The 22,500-nt window shown below is 50.6% G+C and overlaps 1 protein-coding gene across 1 annotated transcript in view; it reads right to left on the bottom strand.

Annotated features, from left to right (window-relative positions):
• The window catches only part of LOC122264084 (semaphorin 1a), a 411,026-nt gene that overhangs the window by 49,818 nt on the left and 338,708 nt on the right, over positions 1-22,500 (bottom strand). The window lies entirely within an intron of this gene.

Below are 22,500 nucleotides of genomic sequence, written 5' to 3' on the forward strand. Positions count from 1 at the left end.
TACCATTATCACTGTCATTACTATCGTTCCTATCATCAATATTCCTATCAGGATCATATTTTCCTCTCTCTTCCTTTCTTCCTTTCTTTCTTTCAAAATCTTTCCTATTCGCCACATTTGGTTCCAAAGCGATGTCGTAAAAGAAAAGGAAAGAACGAAAAAAATAATAATGTCGGACCCGCGATGCAAAATTGGTTCTTTGTTTAGGGGACCGAGTGTTATTGGGAAGAAGAAGGGAAAATGCATGTATAGCAGCATTCCCTAAATAGAAATAAAATATATAAATATGGGCAAAAGAGTGCGCACGCAGCCGCGGGTGTGTGTGTGTGTGTGTGTGTGTGTGTGTGTGTGTGTGTGTGTGTGTGTGTGTGTGTGTGTGTGTGTGTGTGTGTGTGTGTGTGTGTGTGTGTGTGTGTGTGTGTGTGTGTGTGTACACGGTAAATGTAAATATATCAATAAACAAAAAATAATATATATCACATTTATGTATGTATTCATACACACACATTTCACACACACACACACACAAACAGATATATTAATGCAACGTTAGTAGATAAACCAATCAAATTAACAAAACGTGCTAAGGGAAATCTGTAAAAAGAAATCAACTGTCTCGTGGCGCACTCTGGCCACTGGTCGCCATCGCGCTTTCGCCCTCTATGGAACCGCGCCAGTATGGGGTCTCCTCTTCCACCGTAGGGGTTTACTATTCTCCTATCATACACAACTAGTAATAGTAGGGTGTGTTTGGCAATGAAATTTTATGAAACCTCTTGCGCTGATGTGTTGGTATGGCGTGTCCTGGACTGCATCCGTATTTTCTCATCTGGCAATGGGATAGCACGGCGTCTCCTTTGTCGCAATACTAGTGCAGTGCCTCCTCTGGCACAGTTATAGTATCCTCGGCCTCATATTTGTATGGTGTCTGGATACAAATATGGCATCTTTACTAACCCTGTATGGTCATCTCTTCTGGTATTGTATACACATATGGTGTCTTCTTAAGTAAACTTAAATTCATATCTGGCACCATACTAGCAAGATATCTCCCTGGCACAATACTTACATATTTTTCTCTTACGCTGTACTTACATGGCTTACCGAGTGTACGCTTTCCTCGTGCACTGGAAAGGCTGGTATCCCCTTTGGCACTGTATTTAAAAGCTGTCACTGCATTGGTATGGGGCTTCCACTCTCAATATACAATTTTTCGGATAAATGTATCTATATGCTCTCATCTGGCATTGCGCATGTATGCCCTCCTCTGGCACTATACTCTTATACTTTCCTCTTTCACTGGAGTGGTAAGTTATCCCCTGCTGTGGCACTGTGCTCTATGTAATCTCCGCAAGCACTTTTATCCCGCCTCCTCCGACGAACGGGGAAAGAAATCCGAGTGAAAAAAAGATAAAGAAAAAAAAGAAAGAAAAAGAATGAATGAATGAAAGACAAAGAAAAGAAAAAAAGGGAAAAAAAAAGAGCGACGGTGGTGAGCAGCGGGAAGGAGGAGGGGGGATGCGAGAAAAGAGAAGTGTGGGAGGGAAGGGAAGAGGGAAGGACGAGGGGGAGAGGAGGGAGGGAGGGGGAGGGAGAGCTTGAGAGAGAGACAGAGAGGAAAGAAAGAGAGGGGAAAAGATGAGAAGAGAGGACTGAGAAGAGAGGAGAGGAGGAGGGATTTGAGAGATGAGAGAGGAGAGGAAGAGAGAGAGTGACGAGAGAAAGAGAAAGGAGAGAGAGAGATGGAGAGAAAGCACTGGGAGAAGAGGAGATGCGAAGAGAGAAAGAGAGAGACAAATGGGAAAGAAGAATAAAACGACAACCTTAAATATATGAAACGGATCCAAATACGTTTTCCATTTGTCTCGGATCTCTCTCTCTCTCTCTCGCCCTTGAGTATAAGAGCGGGAATTGTTATGAGGAGGATTTGGAGAAGGAGGGGGAAGAGGAGGGTAGGAGGATGGTAGGAGGAGGGGGAAGAGGTGGGGGAAGAGGTGGGGGAAGAGGAGGGTAGGAGGAGGGGAGGAGGAGGGACTGTATGAGGGGAGTGGAGGTGGGGTAGACACGGGTTAAGAGGCGTGTATGACGGAGGGGGCAGGGCTTGTCTGAGGAGGGGGAAGAGGAGGGTAGGAGGAGGGGGAAGAGGAGGGTAGGAGGAGGGGGAAGAGGAGGGTAGGAGGAGGGGGAAGAGGAGGGTAGGAGGAGGGGGAAGAAGTGGGGGAGGGGGGAGGAGGAGGAGGGGGAAGAGGAGGGTAGGAGGAGGGGGAGGTGAAGAGGAGGGAGGACGAGAAGAGGAGGGAGTAGGAGGGGAGGAGGAGGAGGGGGAGGATGGAAAGGAGGAGGAGGAGGAGGAGGAGGAGGAGGAGGAGGAGGAGGAGGAGGATAACGGAGGGGGTCAGGAGGGAACTGGGGGGAAGAAAATAGGAGTGAAGAGAGGTAGGGAGGAGGAGAAGAGGAGGGAGTAGGAGGGGAGGAGGAGGAGGGGGAGGATGGAAAGGAGGAGGAGAAGGAGAAGAAGGAGAAGGAGGAGGAGGAGGAGAAGGAGGAGGAGAAAGAGGAGGGGAGGAGATGGGGAGGGGGAGGAGGGGAGGAGATGGGGAGGGGGAGGAGGTGGATGGGATGGAACTGGAGGAGGAGGGAGAGAGAAGAGAAGGGCGAGGGGGAGGAGAGTGGGAGAGAGAGGAGGAGGAGGAGTTGGAGAAGGAGAGAGGAGGAGAGAGAGAGAGGGAGGAGGGAGAGGGTGAGGAGCAAGTGGAGGGGGAGGAGGAGTATGGACGGAGGAGGGAGTGAGAGAGGATCGATGGATGGAGAGATGAGGGAGAGATGAATGAGAGAGAATGAGATGAGAGGAGAGAGAGAGAGATGAGATGAGGAGAGAGAACTGGGAGGACCGAGAGTAGAGAGAGGAGAAGAGAGAGTTACTGAGGGAGAGAGGAGAGAGAGATTGAAGAGAGAGGGGGGGGGGGGGCGGGGGGGAGAGAGGGAGAGAGAGAGAGGGGGGGAGAGAGGGAGAGAGAGAGAGGGGGGAGAGGGAGAGAGAGAGAGGGAGAGAGGGGAGAAGAGAGTGGGAAGAGGGGGAGGGGAGAGGGAGAGGGGGAGGGGGAGGGGGAGGGAGAGAGAGGGAGAGAGAGAGAGAGGAAGAGAGGGAGAGGAAAAGGAGGTGACCAAGAAATAGGACGAGAAAGAAGACTGGTAGGAGAACGAGGTTCAAAATCACTCTGCATTTCAAATGAAGCAAAAAACAAAGCCAGGCGAAACATAAACAACACAAAAGAGGAAAAGAATCCCTTTCGCTCGCCTTGCAAAGCGGCCCTTGCACCCCGCGCACACATTCCCGAAGAGGGAGGGCAGGCAGGCAGGCAGGCAGGCAGGCAGGCAAGATGGCTTGGACCCCCTTCAAGCTCACAAGCGCGCCATTATGAAATCAAAATATCCAATATCAAACGCGGGATAAATTAAGCTCCTCCGCGCACCCTCTACGAACCCCACGCATCCCCCTCCCCTCCCCATCCCTCCCCTCCAACCCCCGGCCCATACCAACCCCATGATATTGCTACAAATACCTCATGCACACAGCCAATATGAAGCCCCCATAAGCAACATTCCCAGCCCCCAAAACGTCCCTATTTCCTCTCTCTCTCTCTCTCTCTCTCTCTCTCTCTCTCTCTCTCTCTCTCTCTCTCTCTCTCTTCCTCCTTTCTCTCTCCCCCTCTCCTCCTCTCTCTTCCCCTTTTTCTCTCTCTCTCTCTCTCCTCCTCTCTCTCTCTCTCCCTCTCTCCCTCTCTCCCTCTCTCCCTCTCTCCCTCTCTCTCTCTCTCTCTCTCTCCTTCCTTCCTTTCCCTGTCCTCTTTTCATCTCGCTCCCTTCTCTTTCAATATTCCTCTTTCTGCTTTCTCTCTCTCATACTCCCCTTCTTCCTTTCCCTACCTTCCCTTCCTCTCTCTCACCCTTTGCCTGGCCTTCCCTTGATTCGCCTCCCCTCCATTCTCTCTTCCTTCCTTCCTTTCTTCCCCCCCCCCATTACTTCTCTCTCCCCCCATACCTCTCCCCTATCCCCTCCCCCTTCCCTTAGAACTTCCCCTGTAGCTCTTAAACGCAAATCTAAATTGAATTTCATGTTAAGGCTTTAAGAAAAGGAAAGCGAGAGAATGGATGGAGAGAAAGAGGGAAGGTTGGAAGAAGTGAAAGGAAGAAGGACGGAAGGAAGGAAGAAAAAGGAAGGAAAGATGAAATGATTGGATGAATGGAGGGAGGCAGGAAAGAAGGAGAGGGAGAATGAATGAATTAATTAGAGGAAGGAAGGATAGGGAGAAAGAAGGAAGGAAGGAAGGAAGGAAGGAAGGAAGGAGAGGGAGAACGAAGTAAGGAAATAAGGAATGAGAGGAAGAAGGAAGAAAGGAGAGAAAGGAAGGAAGAAAGAAAGGAAAGGGGAAAATGAACAAGACGCCGAAAACGCCAAAAAGAAGCACAGAGCAGAAAAGAATAATAAAAAAAAAAGTTGAAAAAAAAGAGAAGAGGACGCAGCAGCAATATTTTATCGTGTTTACGTCCTGACAGATATTTACTGTCATAAAATGGAATTTGCAGCAAAAAAATATACCGCCGTCTGACATTCGGTGCCTAAACACGCATAAAAAGTGAGCAGATATTAAACACATAACTTTAAGGATGCCAAACGGATACTCCGACACATGTACAATTGTACATACAAACGCACACAAATACACACAAATAAACAATTTCTTTCACCAACTGTCTGGAAGCCTCTGTTCTATGGGTGTACATGTTTTGTCTATCTACCTCTGTCTGTCTATTTGTCTGCATCCTTTTGCCTTTCTGCCTCCTTTGTTATCCCCCTCGTTTCCGTCCTCCCTCCCTCTATCCTAACCTCTCTCCCTCTCCCTTCTCTCCCACCCTCTCTCCTCTATCTCCTCTCTCTTTTTCCCTATCCTTTCTCCTCTATCTCCTCTCCTTTCCCCACCACCCTCTCTCCCTCTCCCTTCTCTCCCACGCTCTCTCCCTCTCCCTTCTCCCCCTCCCTCTCTCCTCTACCCCACTCTCTCCCTCTCCCTTCTCTCCCACGCTCTTTCCCTCTACCTTCTCCCCCACCCTCTCTCCTCTGTCTCCTCTCCCTTCTCTCCCACGCTCTTTCCATCTACCTTCTCCCCCACCCTCTATCCTCTACCACGCTCTCTCCCTCTCCCTCATCTCCCTCCCTCTCTCCTCTCCCTTCTCTCCCACGCACTCTACTTCTACCTTCTTTCCTCCCACGCACTCTACTTCTACCTTCTTTCCCACCCTCTCTCCCTCTCTCCCTTCCTCCTTCCTAGCAATACCCGAATCTCCGCTCCATAAACAAAGCTAGCAACGTTTACACGAGTCTCCCAACAAACGTTCCAATCAACTAAGCTTCCCATTAGCCCACAATCTTGCACGCACACACAGCCAAAGGGATTACAAACTGAAACAAAAACATTGCGCTTACGACTAGGAAAAAAAACAAAATAAAAAAAGTCATAAGTAAATTACTCCTTTACAAAAGCAAACGAGCCAACGAAACAAAAAAAGAAAATCCTATTAGAAAGTAACAAAAAAATATATAAACACCGCGAATGAAGAAATAATAAATCTAAATTCACTAAACCAATCGAGGTCTTTCCTCCTTCCTTATTGTGGCCTCCTCGCCTTCTCCTTCGAGATTGATCACTCACCTGCGAAAGAGAGAGAAAGAGAGATAGGATTAGATACACCGATTAAAAAGATTACATGTTGGGGGGGGGGGGGGGGGAGAGAGACAATATAAAAATATCAGATAAATCAGATTTTAGAATCTTTTCTTTTCTTGCCTCTAAAGGGGCAGAGTACGAGCCTCCAACTCATTTTTATTCAGATTTCACACACACACACATTATATATATATATATATATAATATATATATATATATATATATATATATATGATAAAGAGAGAGAGAGAGAGAGAGAGAGAGAGAGAGAGAGAGAGAGAGAGAGAGGAGGTGAGGAGAGAGAGAGAGAGAGAGAGAGAGAGAGAGAGAGAATGAGAAGCAACAACAACGAAAGTACAAATTAAAAAAAAAGTCAAAAAAAAAAAAAAAGAAAAAAAAAAAAAAAAAAAGAATCCGACTAAATCACACCTAGCCACTTCCTCCCCACCCCCTCAACCATTAAAACGACCCACACACAAAAAAATAATAATAAATAAATAAATAAATAAATATATATATATTCTAAAAAATGAATAAAAAGATCACTTATATATCATTAAATCCAGAAAAGACCCGAAGAAAAAGATCTAGACTAGATGAGACGCTCCGATTCATCTCAAGAAGTTTTTTGATGCCTGGAGGACCGAGGAAGGACGGACGGACCTGGCGGGCATCGAGGGGACGAACAGGGGGGGTGGGTAGGAGGAGGAGGAGGAGGAGGAGGAGGAATTGGGGGAGGGCGGAGGAGGAAGAGGAGGAAGAGGAGGAGGAGGGGGGGAGGATAGGGAGGAGGAGGAGGAGGAATAGGGGGAGGGCGGAGGAGGAAGAGGAGGAGGAAGAAGAGGAGGAAGAGGAGGAGGAGGAGGAGGAGAAGTAAGAAGTGGGAAGAGATAGAGGAAGGAGGAGGACGAGTAGAAGAAGGGGTGATGGTGGAGGTGGAGAAGGAGGAGGAAAAGGAGAAGGAGAAGGAAGAGGATAAAGCGAAGTAAGAGGTAGGAAGAGGTAGAGGTAGAAGAGTAGTAGTAGTTGTAGAAGAAGGGGTGGTGGTAGAGGAGAAGGAGGGGGAGAAGGAGGACGAGGAAAAGGAGAAGGAGGAGAAGAATAAGGAGAAGGAGATGGAAGATGATAAAGAGAAGTAAAAAGTAGGAAGAGGTAGTGAAAGAGGAGGATGTGTAGAAGGAAGAGGAAGAGGAAGAGGATGAGAAGTAGAAGAAGAGGAGGAGGAGGAGGAGGAGGAGGAGGAGGAGGAGGAGGAGGTGGCGAATAGATGAGTGGATAGAAGATTGAATAAGTGTGGCGATGGGTGTGCAGACGAATGAATGGGTGATTTAGTGGGTGAGTCGATGGTTAGATGGGCAACTCAGTCTCGTTCTCTCTGACTCTTGGCTCTTTCTTCTCTCTCTCCCCTCTCTATTTCTCCCCTCTCTCTCTCCCCTCCCCCACTGCCCCTCATACAGAACAACCACATCTCACCGCGAGACCCCCATACCCTCCCCACCCCACAATCCGCCGATCCCCGCCGTAGATTGAATTTGCGTGTAAGAAGGCTCTAAGCCGCATTCCGGAAGAATCTCAGAGATGATTCCGGAAGAGGCTCAGGTGTTGCCGTGACCTAGGATTCGGACGCAGCCAGATAAAAAGGGCCGATAAGAGAAGCCTGCAGGAGTCAGTAAATTTAGTAGCATTTTATTCCAGCTCTATTAATTAAGAGAAAAAAAGGAAAGAAAAAAAAAGTAAAAAGAAAAAATATATTTGTATATATATTCACTTTCATGTCATTTCTGGAATTTTAGCTTTCGTACTCATTTCAATTTTAAACTCTAACTTGTTCACTCACATTCACATTCATTCTCACCCTCACTCACTGTGTAATTATAATTGATGTCAAGGGCAATTCCTCACGACCCTGCCTTCCCTCCTAAGGAAAAAAATACAGATTGTAATCTCAAACTTCATTACTGGCGTTTCGCAAGTTCTCAACCACACACTAATTCAATTTACAAATCTTGAGCCTTGAACTCATAGCCTACAACTTTCTCCTTAAAAAAAGCTGACAGCCTGGATTCCAGTCACGCAAACTACGTCAAAAGCAAGCAAGCAAGCAAAAAAAAGGCTATATAGGTAAAAAAAAAATAAATAAAGATTTATAAAAGTCAATGGAACAAATAAATGACTATACGAAGCGATGTGAGAAAGCAAGCATACATAATGAGTAGTTGTGGGCATGTTTGCGTGCGTGTATGAATGTGCGACGGAGAGAAAGAGAGAGAGAGCAAGGAAGCCCCCAAGAGAGAAAGAGACACAGAAATAGAAAGAGCTATTGCGAAAGGCAGAAAGAAAAGCAGTATCCCCCCCTCCCACTCATCCTTTGCCCCATCCCCCCTCTCCTGCTCTCCCTCGTACTTTCTCCTGCCGGAGCCACCTCGTCCCGTGGAAATAACGCCGTCTTAAAGAAAATCCATTAAGAAGATCTTAGAAACCCCACACCAGCTTATTACTACCTGAGCCCAGATTACCTGCACATACCGGGCCAGTGAAGAAGTGGGAGAAGGGGGGGAAGGGGGGGGGGGCGGAGAGTGAGACGGGGTTGTAATGGGGAGAGAGGATGAGAGGGAGAGAGGTAGGGTGAGGGGGGGGGGAGGTAGAAGTTGGGGAACAGGGGAAGGAGGAGAGGAGAGGGGGAGGAAGAGGGAAAAGAGTAAGAAGAAGGAGGTAGAGAAGAGGGAGAGGGGGGAAGGAGAGGGGGAGAGGGGGGAAGGAGAGAAGGAAGGAGAGGGGGAGAGGAGGGAAGAAGGAGAGGGGGAAAGGAGGGGGGGAGAAGGATTAAGAATTTCAAGATCTCCAAAATCCCCTTACGAATGAGGTAGAGAGAGAGAGAGGAAGAAAGAGAAAGTGAAAGAGAAGGAAAGAGATAAAGAGAGAGAGAGCCTGCCTCTCATCATCCCAGCAAAAGATGACAGGGGCGAGTTGGCTATTGAGCAAAGGGAGAGTTGGAAAGGAAGGGACTGAGAGTTCTCCTTGGGGAGGGCACATCTTCGGAAAAGCAACAGGGGGGAAGGGGGGGGAGGGGGAGGAGGTGGTGGTAGACGGTAGGATTGAAAAAGTGGAATAAGAAGAGGGAGAGATAGGGGGGGAGGGAGGGAGGGAGGGAGGGAGGGAGGGAGGGAGGGAGAGAGGGAGAGAGGGAGAGAGAGAGAGAGAGGGAGAGAGAGAGAGAGAGAGAGAGAGAGAGAGAGAGAGAGAGTGGGAGGAGTGAGGAGAGATAGAGAGAGGGGGAGAGGGAGAGAGAGAGAGGAGAGAAGAGAAGAGGAGAGAGAGAGAGAGAGAAGAGGGAGAAGGAGAAATAAGAGAGGAGAGAGGAGAGAGAGAGAAAAAGGAGAGAGGAGATGAGAGAGAGAGAGAGAGGAGGAGAGAGAAGAGAGAGGAGAGAGGGGAAGGAGGAGAGAGAAGAGAGAGATGAGGGGGGGAGAGGGAGAGAGAGAGGCAGAGTGAGAGAGAGAGAGAGAGAGAGAGAGAGAGGCAGAGAGAGAGAGGAGGGAGGGAGACAAAGAGAGAGAGAGAGGAAGATGAGGAGAGGAGGAGGGAGAGAGAGGAGAGAGAGACAGAGAGAGAGGGAGTGAGAGAGAGAGAGAGGGGAGAGAGGGAGAGAGAGAGGAGAGGAGAGAGAGAGAGGTGTGGAGAGAGAGAAGAGGGGAGAGAGAGAGAGAGATAGAGAGAGAGAGGAGGAGAGAGAGGTGGGAGAGAAGAGAGAGACGAGAGGGGGGAGAGAAAGAGAGAGAGTGAGGTAGGGAGAGAGAGAGGAGAGGGAGAGAGGGAGAGAGGAGAGATAGAGATAGTGAGATGAGAGATGAGAGATGAAGAGGAGAGAGAGAGAGAGAGAGAGAGAGAGAGGAGGAGAGAGTGAGAGAGAGAGATGCGAGAGAAGAGGAGAGAGAAGAGAGAGAGTGAGAGAGAAGAAGAGAGAGAGGAGAGAGAGAGGAGAGAGAGAGAAGTGGAGAGAGAGAGAGAGAGAGAGGGCGAGGAGAGAGAGAAGGAGGAGGGAGGAGGGAGAGAGAGAGGAGGGAGGGTGAAAGAGGAGAGAGAAGAGGAGAGGGGAGGGATGAGAGAGAGAGTGGAGGATTTGGAGAAGAGAGGAGAGAGAAGGAATGTGAGGAGGGAGGAGAGAGAGAGGAGAGAGAGAGAGAGAGAGAGAGAGAGAGAGAGAGAGAGAGAGAGAGAGAGAGAGAGAGAGAGAGAGAGAGAGAGAGAAAGAAAGAGAGAGAGAGAGAATGATAGATAGATAGATAAATAGAGACAGAGACAGAGAGAAAAATGAATAGGAGAAGAAATAGGGGAAAGAGACAAGACGAGGCGAGGGTGGTTGAAAAAAGGAAGAGGGAAGCGTGGGGAACGGCACACGGAAACGACGGCACGATGTGAACATTTTTATACACACACTATCTCTCTCTCTCTCTCTCTCTCTCTCTCTCTCTCTCTCTCTCTGTCCCTCCATCTCCATTCTCCCTCCCACTCTCACTCTCACTATCACTCTCTTTCTCCCCCTCTCTCCTTCACTTTTTCCTCTTCTTTCTCTGAAGTGCTACAGTACAGTAAAGTAAAGTTACATGTAAAAGCCTCAGGGTGTTATATTTATGCTAAGCACGGCAACCATCCTGGGGATTACGCATAACAAGGAGAATCCCCCTTTTTAAAGAGGACCCCCCTAGCGTTTCCCTCAAGCGAAGGCATCCCTGACACAACATGCTAGCACACGCGAGGGCGCCCCTGACAAGGAGCACGCCAGTCCTACGAACGTGCTCTGGCGCCGGGGACTGCGTGGGAACCTGACGTGTGGCTTCCATTATCGGACAAAAAAGGGGGCTTGCATCATGTGACTCTTATCTCCTATTCCTCCTCGGCTTCTCTCCCTCTCCCTCTCCCTCTCTCTCTCCCTCTCCCTCTCTCTTTCTCTCTCTCTCCTTGGTCTGTATGCGTCTGTACCTGAAAGCCTCTTTCTCCCTCGCTCTTGTTCCTTGTCTGTCTATCCGTCTGTCTGTCTGTCTGTCTGTCTGTCCCTCGGACTTACACTCTCACTCTCACTCTCACTCTCACTCTCACTCTCACTCTCACTCCCACTCCCACACTCTCTCTCACACGCTCTCTACTTTCCATCGCGCGCACCACTCCCCTTTCTCTCGCCTTTTGTCCCCTCCCTTCCACGCTCTCTTTTATCCTATGGTGCGACCACTTTTCTCTTCGTATCTTTGGGTTTAATGATGTCCGTCGTTAGCAATATATCTCCGAATCACATGGTAGAGGAAACAAAACAACCCACACATTCACGTAGGAACACAGTTCTCTTCTGTTCTCTTCTGTTCTCTTCCCTTCCCTCTCTCACTCTCACACACTCAAACATTCACACTCAGCCACACCAACAATCCATCCACCCACACTCACATGCCCCCCCCCCCCCCACGACCCACCCACCCCCACAAAGGCACACACAGCAACAGCAGGCCCCAGAACAAGGGCGCCGTAATAAAGGTGTAATGAGCATGAGACGGCGAGGAGCCAGGGTTCAGGAGCAAGCTCGCTCGGTCCGCCAAGGCTGCATTATTCACCGAGTCAACACCATGACAATGGCCGTCTGCTTCCCGGTCCTGTCTCAACCCTTCCCTCTTTACATTCATCCTCCCCTTTTCTCCCCCTCTCTCACTCTCACTCTTACTCTCACTTTTACTCTATCTCTCTCTCCCTATCTCTTTCGTTTTTTCTCTCTCTCTCACTCTCTCTCACTCACTCTTTCACTCTCTCAACTCACTCACTTTCTGACTCACTCTTTCACTCTCTCACGCACTCACTCACACACACAAATGAGAAGGCAGGGTCGAGATCATGATAATAAGGAAGGAAAGGGAGAGCCTTTAAAAAAATAAAACAAAAACGACATCTGATTTCACAATGGCGTTGTGCTGACACTCGTAAAATCCGAGGAATGAGTAACTTGACTAAAGCAAAACAATGAAGAAAAAAATCTACGCAAGATTCATGTGATACAATTAATCTGGTAAAATCACGCTTCACACTATGTATGAAGTAATCCAAGCCTCGACAACAGCTAACACTAAATACCCGCGAGAGAGAGAGAGAGAGAGAGAGAGAGAGAGAGAGAGAGAGAGAGAGAGAGAGAGAGAGAGAGAGAGAGAGAGAGAGAGAGAGAGAGAGAGAGAGAGAGAGAGAGAGAGAGAGAGAGATAAAGAGAACAAAATATATATACACACTGAAAGAGAAAAAGACGCGGTCCATTACAGTTTTAAATAGCGCTCTAATAGCTCTAAATAGCCTGACATATTTCTCCCGAGTCTGACATAAAAAAAGACCAAAAAAAGGAGAACAACCCCTCCCCCCTACCCCCTCCACTCCATTGAAGAAGAGAAAAAGAAGAAGAAAAAAAAGAAGACACGGCCAAAAAAGTTCGAGAGAAACGAAAAGTTCTGACCCGGACATAATCTGTTGCAAAGAGACCTTTCCACCGAGCGCTAACAACACCTGACACACACCAGTAGTTTAATTACGCTCGCAGGGTCGTGAGGAGGAGGGTCGTCCCGTCTCTAGGGGAGAACGGGAAGGGGAGGAGAGGGGGGGGGATAGGTTGGCGGAGGGAGAGAGAAGGGAAGTCTATGGAGAGGGAGGGAGAGTGGAGGCTAAAGGGGGAGGTAAGGTTCAAGACGACTTTTTGCTTGGAGGACGCAAGCTCTACCCTCCCTCCCTCCCTCTCCCGCCTGGCTGATGCCCTCTACGCGATTTATGAAGCTGGTTCGAATCTTCCGCCAGATATGATACCCGTTTTATTGCGATCATCAGTCTATCGAACTATCTATGTGTGCATCTATTTATTTATCTATCTATCTATCTATCTATCTGTACCTATTTATCTATACCTATTAAACTGAGCCCGTAGTTTTTCGAATAACAGACACAGTCACGAACTAATGACACAGTGAGTACCTTAAATACCGATCACTGATACACCATGAACACTATAACTACCCTCAACTATGATCCACAGATAACAAGACAACAAGCATAACCCTTCACAAAAATACCAGGAATACCATGAATACATTCATCACTTGCGATGCCATACCATGTATCACCATACCCCGAAGGTAAGCAGCACCATTAAGCTATGGGCACTATGAGCACCATAATGAACAAACAATTGCTTCTACGTCTGTCCTGGCCTAAGAAACACCCAGGAACAGACGGAAAGACAAAGGAATTAGGAAATTGAATAAAAATAAAACAAGAAAATAACAAAAAGGAAAGAAAAAGAAAAAATATACATAAAATTAGTTAATTTTTAAATTGTCTAAAGGAGAATAAAATACAGTTTATATAGAAGATTTAAAGCAAGAATAACCAAAATAAAGAGAGTAATAACGGGAAAAAACACGCATGTCTCTGAGTCTTTCTCTCCGAAGTCTCGCTCGATCTCGGAGAGTACCGCCTAAGGCCGTAAAATCCCGCCGTAAAAGATCACGGCCGTAAGGAGATGCGACGCAGCTATCAGCTATCCGCTATCCGCTCTTCGCTATCCATTACCTGCCTTTCGCTATCCGCTATTCATAAACTGCTATCCGCTATTTTCTATCCGCGATCCTTCACTTGGTATTCGCTACCCGTTTATCCGCCATTCACTATCTATCTGGGCGGAGGTCAGTCTTTGGACAGCGAAAGCACAAAGCAAGCCCGGGGAGGCGGCGGGAGTGTGAGGGGGGGTGGGAGAGGAGGGAAGGGGGGGGAGCGGGTTAAGAAAGAACGTAAACTTTTACGCCAAGGGAATTTAGTTTGTTTGGTTCTCTCTCTCTCTCTCTCTCTCTCTCTCACTCTCTCTCTCTCTCTCTCTCTCACACTAAAATAAAAGATTAAAATAAAATGCCCCGCTCCTGCCCTCCCTTCATCCATCCATCTATCTCTCTCTCTATATATATATCTCCCTCCTCCTTTTTTCCCACAATTTGTTTCTAACGGGAAAACCATAAAATAAAAGAAAATAAGAAAAAAAAAATCCCGCCAAAACTTCCTTCCTTCCTCCCGCCGGAACGTTCCCACACCAAAATATTAAGCCAATAATCTATATCGGAGTCCTACTCCCTACTACAGATAGATCACACGCCGCGACGCCCATCCGGAGGGGCAGCGGGGGGGTCAGAGGTCACGTGACGAGAGCACACATCCTGGAAAAGGTCACTCTCGCCTCTGAACTTAGCGCGGGCTATGTCTGACTGCTCTGTCGTCGGGAATAGCAAGGCCGTGGAATACGAGAGAAGAAAATTGAATAAAATCGTGGCTGGTTTGTTAATCGAGAATGATAGTGAGGATTTGTTTCTCCTTCGTCGATAGAAGAAAATGAAGAAGAGGAAGAAAACGCAGTAAGGTAAGAAAAATGAAGAAGAGGAAGGAGAAGAAAACGCAGTAAGGTGGGGGGGGGGGCCTAGGCGCTTCAAGAAAACAGAATTCCTTTTTGGGTAGAAATGCCATACCTTCTTCTCACATGAAGAGGAGTTACGTTATGTTCGAAGTGTTGCGTAGATTTTTTTCTCCTTCTCATTGTTGATGTGGTTCATTATCGAATAAGAAATAATAATGGAATAATCATGTAAAAAAAATGCAAGGATAATAACATGAAAAAAATAAAAAAATAAAAAGCAAATCTAAGAAAATCCAAGAAAATTCCAAGACAAACATTATCAAATAAAACGAAACAAAGCACAGCCACAATTTCCCCTCCATTTTCTGACGCCGGGAAGATACAATTTAAAATTTCCCTTGTCATTACCTCGGCCGAATGGAGAAGCTTATGTAATCTTTCCGGTATATTTACTAATTTCTCGGTTAGATTGTGAGCAGGATTACGTGAAAAGTTACAGACCAACCGTGATGAAAAATGACGTGTGGATTACCGATATCCTAGAGTCTAGTTCATTCAATTCTCGGTGTTGATCCTCTAGATAGATGGGGGTTAGGGGGGGCGGGGGAGGTATCCTCGAGGAAATTAATCTATGTGCAATCTATGCTGAGAGAGTGACTATCATACCGTAGGACTTTCAAACTCGTATTTGGAATCCTGGTCGATTAAAACAAAAGTCTTTCTGAACGATTATCTGGTTCCCCTCTTGAAATGGCATAAAACATTAAATGAAAAAAACATCTATTACAAGTGAGGTTTAAAAGGTCAGTGAAATCATGTCGCAAAGCATGAACAAAATCCAAGGCAAATTTTCAGCGCAATTTAGCGTCAAAAGTTTACACGCACCAATTACAATGCAATTAATATTCGATATAATTAAGCACAGAGAGTGGATCCCGTAACATCGTTAATGAGTGTATTAGTTGCAAGTGCAATTACCGAACGGGACTAATTACCTTGGGCAGTCATTCACACTTGGTTCCAGCCCCCGTTGATATTTTTTTAAGCAAATCAGGTGAACAAATTAACAAATAAATAGAAACGCCTATCTATATATAATCAGAATAATGAAAGTCAAATTTAAGAAAAATAATAATACAAATGATAAGAACAGTACCAATAAATTTAATGTATAAACAAAACAAAAAGGTTAAAGTAAATCTATATAATAAAAAGAAAGAAAGACCGCGAAAAAACAAAACAAACAAACAACACAAAATAAAGAATAAACAAATAAATAAATAAATAAAAGAAAATATACAAATAAGGAGATATTAAAATTCTAAAGCAAAATAATAATAATGAAAAAACAACAACCAAGAAACACAAGAAAATGACGAAGTAAAACAAAGAAATAAAAAACAAACAATCTAGACGCAATAATCCAATAACGTACTTCCTCCCAGCGTCCTCGAGTACGACCCTAACTCGAAGGAAGAGACGCCACCCAGCGAGAGAAAGAGAGAAAGAGAAAAAAGAGAAGAGAGAAAGAGAGAAAAAAGAGAAGAGAGAAAGAGAGAAAAGAGGAAGAGAGAGTGAGTGAGTGAGTGAGTGAGTGAGTGAGTGAGTGAGTGAGTGAGTGAGTGAGTGAGAGAGAGAGAGAGAGAGAGAGAGAGACGGCAGTTCATCTTCGGACTGGTATCTAATTATCGTAATTATAATCATCATTATCTATGTGATTATTATTTTCTCGGGTCCCCCCACTTCTCCGCTTCCTCTTTACTCCAAAGGATTTACTCCCTCCCTCCCTCCCTCCCTCCCTCCCTTCTTTCCTTCCTTCCTTTACCATCTATTTCTTATTCTTCTGCTTTCATTCTGTCAACACTGACCCCGTGGCCTCGGCTATAGGTTGCAAGGCCTTGCAATCAAATCAAAGCAAATCACTCGCTGTTTGCCCACTTTATTTTCTCGGGTTTAGAAATAGTGGTGCGTCGGGTTGAGGGGGAAGATGCGGGAGTGAGTGAGAAAGAGAGAAAGTAAGAGAGAGAGGGAGGGAGAGAGGGAGGGAGAGAGGGAGGGAGGGAGGGAGGGAGGGAGGGAGGGAGGGAGGGAGGGAGAGAGGGAGGGAGGGAGAGAGAGGGAGGGAGGGAGAGAGGGAGAGAAGGAGAGAGGGAGGGAGGGAGGGAGGGGGAGGGGAGGGGGAGGGAGAGTGAGAGTGAGGGGGAGGGGGAAGGGGGAGGGAGGAGGGAGGAGGAGGAGGAGGAGGAGGAAGAGGAGTGAGAGATGTATGTGTGAATGCGGGCTCGCAAAAACGAAAATACGTATAAATAAATATGAGTTTGCATTCATGAACGCAAAAAAAACATATTCGCCCGATATCATATTCTACATTAGAAATACACTACAATTGAACACACACATTTCTACAATATCGATGCAGATCCTACACGTGTCAAACAGCATAAGCAGGCATGTAGATAAGTAAACATAGGCGTGGAGGCAAGCAAGTAGGCAGACAGAAAATAATCAGACAGGCAGGCAAGCTGGTAAAATAACTAGCTGATAAACTAACAAGGCGGCAACCAAACACAGACAAACATCACACAAAAAGAGACTAACGACCAGGCAGACAAACACACAAAATGCCAGACATGCAACAAGACAGCCAAAACAAACAAAAAGACAGTCGTGCAACCACGCCCACAAACACACGCACACACACAGACAAACAGACAACCAGGCAGACAAAACACACAAAAAAACAGCCAAGCAACCACGCCGACGAGCAAGGAGCCGGCGTAACTGGCAGGTTGCAGCTGGCCACCCATCCCCACCCATCGAGCCACCTTCTCTCCCGACGTCATTGCGCCCACGTCCTCCTGACACAAGCCTGACGACACCTACTCGTAATCTTTTCCCCGCCCACGCCCACGAGCCATTCATCCTACTACAAACTGCACATCAAATCAATTGTTCAAAATGGCCAATAAAAAAAAAACAGTCGCGTTTTTTCATTTGCTTTACTTGGACATGTAGCATTTGCAGATATTGCAGTGCGACTGGAAATGGTTTGGTGTACTACGATTCATTCATTTCATCAACAAAACATAAAAAAAAATCCCGATAGAGAGACACAGGGCGATTCATTCACTCATTCGACGCAAGAAAAGAAAGATAAAAATGGGAATAATAATAATAAATATGTGAGACAGGTGAGAGGGAGAGAATGAGAGTGATAGTGAAAGAGTAATACACACACACACACATACACACACACACACACACACACACACACACACACACACACACATATATATATATATATATATATATATATATTATATATATTATCTATATATATATATATATATATATATATAATATATATTTATATACATATAAGATATATAGTATATATATATAAATATATATAAATATTATATAAATATAACATATATATATATATATATTTAATATATATTTAAATATATATATTATATATCATATATATATATATATATATAATATATATATTTATATATATACAACAATATTTCTATATTTAAATATATTTATTATTATATCATACCTACACACACCAATACATTATATTTATAAATTATATATATATATATATATATATATATATATATATTATATATATATATATATATATATATAGAGAGAGAGCGAGAGAGAGAGGAGAGAGAGACGAGAGAGATTGAGAGAGAGAGAGGAAGAGAGATGAGAGAGAGAGTGAGAAGGAGAGAAGAGAGGAGAGAGGGGAAAGAGACAAGAGATGAGAGAGAGGAAGAGAAGAGAGAGAGATAGAGAGATGCTGCAGAGAGAGAGACTTATCAATACAACCAATGTGAGGAATCACGGCCAAGACGTAGACGATAAAACGACCCATCTGTTACAACAGAAAGAGGGGAAGAAGGGGTAAGGGAAGAGGGGAGAGGGGGGTAAGGGAAGAAGGGATAGAGGGGGAGAAGGGGGTCAGGAGAGGTGGGGAGATGATGATAGGGAGAGAAAGAGAGGAGATAAGGGGGGGAGGAAGGTGTGAATATGGATGAGGAGGAGGAAATGAAGGGGGAGGAGGAAGGGGCAGGAGGAGAGGGGGGAGAGGAGGAAAGGAGGAGACAAAAGGGAGAGGAAGAGAGGAGGAGACGAGGGGGAGAGGAAGAGAGGAGGGTAGAATGGGGAAGGTGGTGTGGATATGGAGGGGAAAGGAGGAGAAAGGAAAGGGAAGAGGGGTGGTAAGGGGGGAAAAAAGGGGAGAAGGAGGAGCTGGACGAAGGAGAGAGGAAGAAGGAAGGGAGAAGTGTTTAGTGAATAAGGAGGAAAAGAGAACATCACCCAAAAACAAGGAAGAAAAAGGAGGAGGGGGAGGAGGGGGAGGAGGGGGAGGGGGAGGAGGAAGGCGAGGGGGAGGAAGAGGGGGAGGAGGAGGAGGAGGAGGAGGAAGAGGGGGAGGAGGAGGAGGAGGAGGAGGAGGAAGAGGAGGGACGAGGGACACAGCCATTGAAGAATAGGGTGTTCCGAAGCACGCACAGCACACACGTGGGGTCGTAAATACCCCCATCCGTCCGCGTGTCCTCCAGATGACGACTACACGACGCGCGGCCACTTGCTACCGGACGACCACGACACATAAATCAACGCGCTCGGCAACCAACGGCCGGGGGGGGGGGGGGGGCTCAGCCGCGTAGACGTTATCTCCCACGCGACATTACACTCTCAGGCTCTTTCTCTTTCTCTTTTTCATTGAATTTGAATCTGGAATGCTAGATATCGCTCAACCTCAAACTCAATCACTCAGAGAGAGAGAGAGGGAGAGAGGGAGGGAGAGAGAGAGAGAGATGGGAGTAGAGAAGGAGAGGAGAGAGATGGTGAGAGGGGGTGTGAGAGGAGAGAGAGAGAGAGTGAGAGGGGAGGGAAGGAGAGAAAGGGAAGTGGGGAGAGGAGAGAGGAGAGGGAGGGGAGAGAGAGAGGGAAAGAGAGAGAGAGGGTAGCGAGAGAGAGAGAGAGGGGATAGAAGGAGAGAGGGAGGCGGAGGAGATTGAGAGAGAGAGATGATGAGAGGTGAGATGAGAGTAGGGAAGATGAGAGAGAGATAGAAGAGAGAGAGAAGAGACGAGAGATAGAGAATTGAGAGAGAAGAGAGGGGAGGGAGGAGGTATAGATGAGAGGAGAGGAGTGAGGATGGAGAAGAGAGGAGAGAGATGGAGAAGAGAGAGAACGGGGAGAGAGAGAGAGTGAGAGACGAGAAGAGGAGAGAGGAAAGAGAGAGGTTGAGGAGAGGAGAATGGGGGGGGGAAAGAGAAGGGCTGGAGACGAGAGGAGAGGAGGAGATGAGAAGATAAGGAGCTGAGATGAGCGATGAAGTAGAGAGAGAGAGTAGAGAGAAGAGAGAGAGAGAGAGATTGGAGAGGAGAGAGAGATGAGAGAGAGAGATGAGAGGGGGGGAGAGGGAGGAGGGGAGAGGGGGGGGAGGGGAGGAGGGGGGGGGGGAGGGAAGGGGGGGGGGGGAGGGAGGGGGGGGGGGGAGGAGGGGGGGGGGAGGGGGGAGGGGGGGGGGGAGAGGGGGGGGGGGGGGGAGGAGGAGAGGGGGGGGGGGGGGGGGAGGGGGGGGGAGAGAGGGGGGGGGGGGGGGAGGGGAGGAGAGAGGGGGGAGGGGGGGGAGGGAGGGAGAGAGGGAGAGGGGGGGAGGGGGAGGGGGGGGAGAGAGAGAGAGAGGAGGGAGGGGGAGGGAGAGAGAGGAGGGGAGAGGAGAGGACGGGGGGGGAGGGAGGAGGAGGGGGGTGGGAGGGGAGGAGGGGGGGAGGTAGAAGGGGGGGGGGGAGGAGGGGGGGGGGATGGAAGAGGAGGGGGGGGGGGAAGAGGGAGGAGGGGGAGGAGAGAGGGAGGGGAATGGTGAAGGGGGGGGGGTGGGGGAGGGGGAGGGAGGGGAGGGGGAGGGGGAGGAGGGAGGGAGAGAGGGGAGGAGAGGAGAAGGAGGAAGGGGGGAGAGAGGGGGGAAGGGGAGGGAGGGAGGGGGGGAGGGGGGAGGAGGGGGGGAGGGGGGGGGGGGGGAGGGGGAAGGGGGGGGGGGGGGGGAGGTGGGAGAGGAGGGGGGGAGGGGGGTGGAGAGGGGAGAAAGGGGAGAGAGAGTGGGAGGAGTGGTGGCTACCGACGGGGGGAGGGGGTGGGGGATGGGAGGGGAGGGAGGGGTGGAGGGGGAGGTAGGGGGAGAGGAGGGGGGAGGGTAGGGTGGGGCGAGTGAGGGAGGGGTGGGAGGGGGGGGGAGGGGCGGAGGGGAGAGGGGGGAGGGTGGGGAGAGTGGGGAGGGGGGGGGAGGGGGAGGGTAGGGAGGGGGGGGAGTGGGGGGGGAGGGGTGTGGGGGGGGATGGAGGGGGAGGGGGAGGGGAGGAGAGAAGGAGGGGTGAGGGGGGGGGGGGGGGGGAGAGGGAAGGAGGGGGAGGGGGAGAGTGAGGGGGAGGGGGGTTGGAGGGGGGGCGGGGAGGGGGGGGGTAGGGGGGGGGGGGGAAGGGGAGGTGGGGAGAGGAGAGAGAGAGTGGGGAGGGAGACGGGAAGTGAGGGAGGTGTGGGGGAGGAGGGGGGGGGAGGGGTGGGGGAGGGTGGGAGGGAGGGGGAGGACGGGGGGGGGGGAGGGGGGGGGTGGGGGGGAGTGGGGGGGAGGGAGGGTGGGGAGGTGGAGTGGAGGGGGGGGAGGAGAGGGGAGGTGCGGAGGGGGTGTGGGGGAGGGGGAGAAGGGGGGGGAGGGGAGGGGGCGGAAGAGGAGGCGTAGTGGGGGGGGGGGGTGGTGGGGTGGAGGAGTGAGGGGGGGGAGTGGGGGATGAGGGAGGAGGGAGGGGGGGGGTGAGGAGGGGGGGGGTGAGGGGGGGAGGGGGGGGGGTGATGGGGGGGGGGGAGTAGTGGTGAGGGGAGAGGGGTGAGGGTGGAGGGGGGAGGGAGATGGGAGGAGTGGGGGTGGGGGGGAGAGGTGGAAGGGGAGGGGGGGGGGGGGGAGGGGGAGGGGGTGTGGGGTGGGTGGAGGAGGGGGTGGGGGTGGGTGAGGGGGGGGGAGGGGAGGGGGTGGGGTGTATGGGGAGAGGAGGGTGGAGGAGGAGAGGGGTGGGAGGGGAGAGGGGGATGGGGAGGGGGGAGAGAGAGGGATGGGGAGGGGGAGGGGGGGTGTGGAGGGGGAGAGGGGGGGGGGTGTAGGTGTGGGGGGTAGCTAAGAGGGGGTGGGTGGGGGGGTTAGAGGATGAGGGAGGAGGGGGAGGGGGGGGGGGGGAGGAGGAGAGAGAGGGAGAGGGTGGTGGGGGGGGTGGTGGGGTGGGGGGGGGGGGGGAGTGGGGGGGGCGTAGGTGGGTGATGAGAGGATTGGGAGGGGGGGGGTGGGAGTGGGGGGGGGGGAGGATGGGGGGGGGGAGGAGGGGGGGAGGGTGGGGGGGAAGGGGGGGGGAGAGTGGGGGAGAGAGGGAGAGGGGGGGGGAGGAGAGTGATAGGGGAGAGAGGAGAGGGGGCGGGGAGGGGAGGAGGGTGGGTTGGAAGGAGGGGGGAGGAGGGGGGTCAGGGGTTCAGGGGGGAGGGGGGGGTGGGAGGGGTGGAGGAGATGGGGGGGGTGGAGGGGAGGAGGGGAGGTGGGTGAGAATGGAGGAGGATGTGGAGGAGGGGGGTGGGGCGGGGGGGAGGAGGGGGTGGGGGGGAAGAGGGGGGATGGAGGGGAGGGGGTAGGGGGGGGGGGAGGGGGGGAGGGGGGGGGGGGGGGAGAGAGAGGAGGGGGAGGGGGGGGGGGGGGGAGGGGAGGGTGAGGAGAGGAGGAGGAGAGGGGGGGGGTGAGGGGGGAGTGGAGAGAGGAGAGGAGGGGGGAGGAGGGGGGGGAGGGGGGGGGGAGGGGGGGGAGATGGGGGGGGAGGAGCGGGGGGGGTGGGAGTCGTGAGGGGGGAGTGGGGGGGAGGAGGGGGACGAAGGGGGGGGGAGGGGGGAGGGGAGGAGGGGGGGGGTGGGGGGGGAGGGGTGGGGTGGTGTGGGGGGAGGGAGGGAGGGGGAGGGTGAGAGGGGGGAAGAGAGGAGGGGGTGAGAAGAGAGGGGGGGGGAGGGGGAGGAGAGGGGAGGGAGGGGGAGGAGGGGAGGAGGGGAGGGGGGGGGGGAGGGAGGAAGGGGGGGAGGAGGGGGGGGGGGGGGGGGGGGGGGGGCGGGGGGGGGGAGTGGGGGTGGGGGGGGTAGGAAGGAGTGGGATGGGGGGGGGGAGAAGGTGAGGGGGGGGGGGGGGGAAGGGGGGAAGGGGGAGAGAAGGGGGGGGGGGGGGGGGGGGGGGGGGGGGGGGGGGGGGGGCGGGGGGGGGGGGGGGGGGGCTGGGGGGGGAGAGGGGAGGAAGGGGGGGGGGGGGGGGGG

The sequence above is a fragment of the Penaeus japonicus genome, unplaced genomic scaffold, assembly GCF_977035675.1.
Source record: "Penaeus japonicus unplaced genomic scaffold, GWHDUDI00000001_assembly GWHDUDI00000019, whole genome shotgun sequence".
Lineage (NCBI taxonomy): Eukaryota > Metazoa > Arthropoda > Malacostraca > Decapoda > Penaeidae > Penaeus > Penaeus japonicus.